Source organism: Theropithecus gelada, unplaced genomic scaffold (assembly GCF_003255815.1).
Source record: "Theropithecus gelada isolate Dixy unplaced genomic scaffold, Tgel_1.0 HiC_scaffold_2247, whole genome shotgun sequence".
NCBI lineage: Eukaryota > Metazoa > Chordata > Mammalia > Primates > Cercopithecidae > Theropithecus > Theropithecus gelada.
In genome coordinates this window covers 3,364-5,919 of record NW_020258700.1, presented here as the reverse complement: position 1 = coordinate 5,919, position 2,556 = coordinate 3,364, and the positions used below count along the sequence as shown (strand labels likewise).

The 2,556-nt window shown below is 42.5% G+C and overlaps 1 long non-coding RNA gene across 1 annotated transcript; it reads right to left on the bottom strand.

Moving 5' to 3' along the window:
• Window positions 1–6: 6 nt before the first annotated feature.
• On the bottom strand, window positions 7–2,293 carry LOC112617525. Its single transcript, XR_003117921.1, has 3 exons — window positions 1,714–2,293; window positions 1,216–1,365; window positions 7–1,119 (listed from the first exon to the last, which is right to left on the bottom strand). It is a non-coding gene; the product is annotated as an uncharacterized LOC112617525 (long non-coding RNA).
• Window positions 2,294–2,556: the final 263 nt, after the last annotated feature.

Below are 2,556 nucleotides of genomic sequence, written 5' to 3'. Positions count from 1 at the left end.
GGGTCTCTGGCAATACTAACCAGGCTTCACGATGGGTGAGGTGAGCTAGGAATGGGAAAGTGGATGACCTCAGATCCAGAGACTGCAGTTGTCACCTGGGGACCTGGCATGTGCGTGGAGGAGTCTCCCACAGATTTGGCCCTGGGTCAATGCCCAAACATGCACAGGGACAGGACTCTCAGCCTCAATGTTTTAGGAGCCCCCGGTCTTCTAAAGAGGGTTTGTGGTGGGGAAGAATGTTCAACAAAACAGAACAGTTATAGGTACTCTAGCTTGGCAACAGAGAATACTTCCTTGTGCTACTAAATGGCAATATTTGACAATTATGGATGACACAATTGAGCAACAGCTTTCACTCTTTAACAAGCAGTGTCTCTGGAACCCTAGGTTAGTGCTATTGGATGTTGACTGAAAAGTCAGTGGTTTGAGCCCATCCAGTCACATTAATGTTTCTAGCTGACATGACCTTCCATCTGAAGAGTCTCTTCCTTGGACCAAATATATCTTAAAGCTTCTCTTCTTCTTGTCTCTTGTCTATTTTCCAAGGTGCCTCTTTGTTGCGTGGGGCAAAAAAAGTCCATTTTTAATCCACACCCAACAAACATCTACCCAATCTTATCCTGGTTTTTAGGGTTTTGAGTTTGTTTGTTTTCTCAGCTTCTCATATTTGGAATACTGTAAATTCCTAACCTGGAGAATGACAGAACCTGAATCACACCTATGGCGAAGCCACAGGCTCTGGGTGAAAAACCTAATCTGCCAGGGTTTGAAGTTAAACACATTAATCTTCTGTGCCTCCATTTCTATTAAATGGGCTAAATCAGAACACTTAGGTTGTCCAATGTTTAAATGAGCAGTGCAGGAAAAGCGTGGAGCCAATGCCTGTCATATAGTAATTGGTCAACATGCATGAGCTCCTATCAGCGTCAGGGCCTCCAGCATTTCCATCAGGCTTTGATCTTTGAAATGTCCTTCTTGATGTGAATGAATCATTCTTTAAACATTCTCTAACCGATGGCCATGAAATTGCTCCAGTGTGTATTATTACAAATACAACTGCAGGGACCAGACTGACACATGCATCTGTTGTGCATCGCTTGTCTATTTCTCTGTAGACACCTGAGGATGGAATTGTCAGACCAAAGTGTTTATACATTTCAGATTTTGCTAATTTCTTTCTAAATTACTGTGAAAAGAAGATATAACAAATCATACTTTTAACATTTTATGAGAATTCTTTTTCTCTCCATCTTCTGGCCAAAACTGGGAAGTACTTGCCTACCATTTGCTCTGAACTTACTTTTGCCAACATTTCTGTAGTCATGCAGTGGGATCACATTGTATGCATGACATCAAACTCAAATCCTTAAAAGAGGGATTAATATGACTGTATAAAAATTTATACTCAAAATACAATGAATGCAAATATATATGTGTATATAAATACATATATATACACACATACATATATGGGAAAGGAAATTTATTTGGTTACTTTATCAAAGTTATGTATACTTGAAAATTTGTTTAATAAAACAGCAGTCCCCTTGTGTACTCCCAGAGTTTCATCACATGAAGCAATTATTTGGTTATTTATCTCCTTATGTTTAAATAGATATTATAACTTTTTGATTTTCAAGTTTAGGCACTATCTCTCCTTCACATACTTGCTCATCACCACCCCCCACCCAAACATGCCTCTCACTACCTCACCCTCTAACATGTTTGTGTCCTAGTTTGCTGGGTCAATTACTGCATTGTTATAACTTATACATTTTATTCAGGGTTCAGTCACATTGGATATACATAGCAGGAATGAAAGGCCAGTATCTTCAGGTTCTCTCTCTCAAGTGGAGAAGCTTCAGAGATTTTTGTAATCTTTGGTCACCCGCGCCGTCTTTTTCCTATTCCAGGTAAGTACTGGATCTGATGGGCCCAGCTGAGGTCAGGCACTCACTCCTTGAGCAAGGGTGAGTGGGACATCTTCATGTGTAGTACTAGGAAGACACTGTCTAAAGAGGGACAGGTAATTCTAAGACAGAAAAGTCAATCTGGGGTACGGGTAGGCAAAACAAGGACATGAAAAAAAACGGTGTCTGTTCTGTGAGGGGAGCATGCAGTAGAGGGTGGATTCAGAGTGGGAGGGGAGAGTTTTGAAAGATATGGGCCATGGATATCCCTCTGTGGGCTGGAGCCACACAGGACTCTTGGGGTCTCTCAGGGGCAGGGAGCTGAGGAATATCTGCCCTCCCCAACCTCGGAGACTGGTAAGGGGACTGTCCTTGTCACCAGACAGAAATGGGGTCTGGGCCAGGGCAGTTCTGGTGGGAAAGAAAGAACAGGACATCTCCTTAAGGTAAGGTCCTGAGTTCAAGTCTGGTAGGGAGGGAGGTTACCTTGGGCATTGGCAGCTGAGGATGGTTGGCCAGATGAGGGCACTGAATCTATGTACTATAAACTTGTAGTTCTGGTAAAGGAATAGCTGCAGTACAGGGTCTTTAGGAAGAGGAGGTGGAAGACTTGATTTTGGTTGGGGCTCCAAGAAGAATGTCTGCC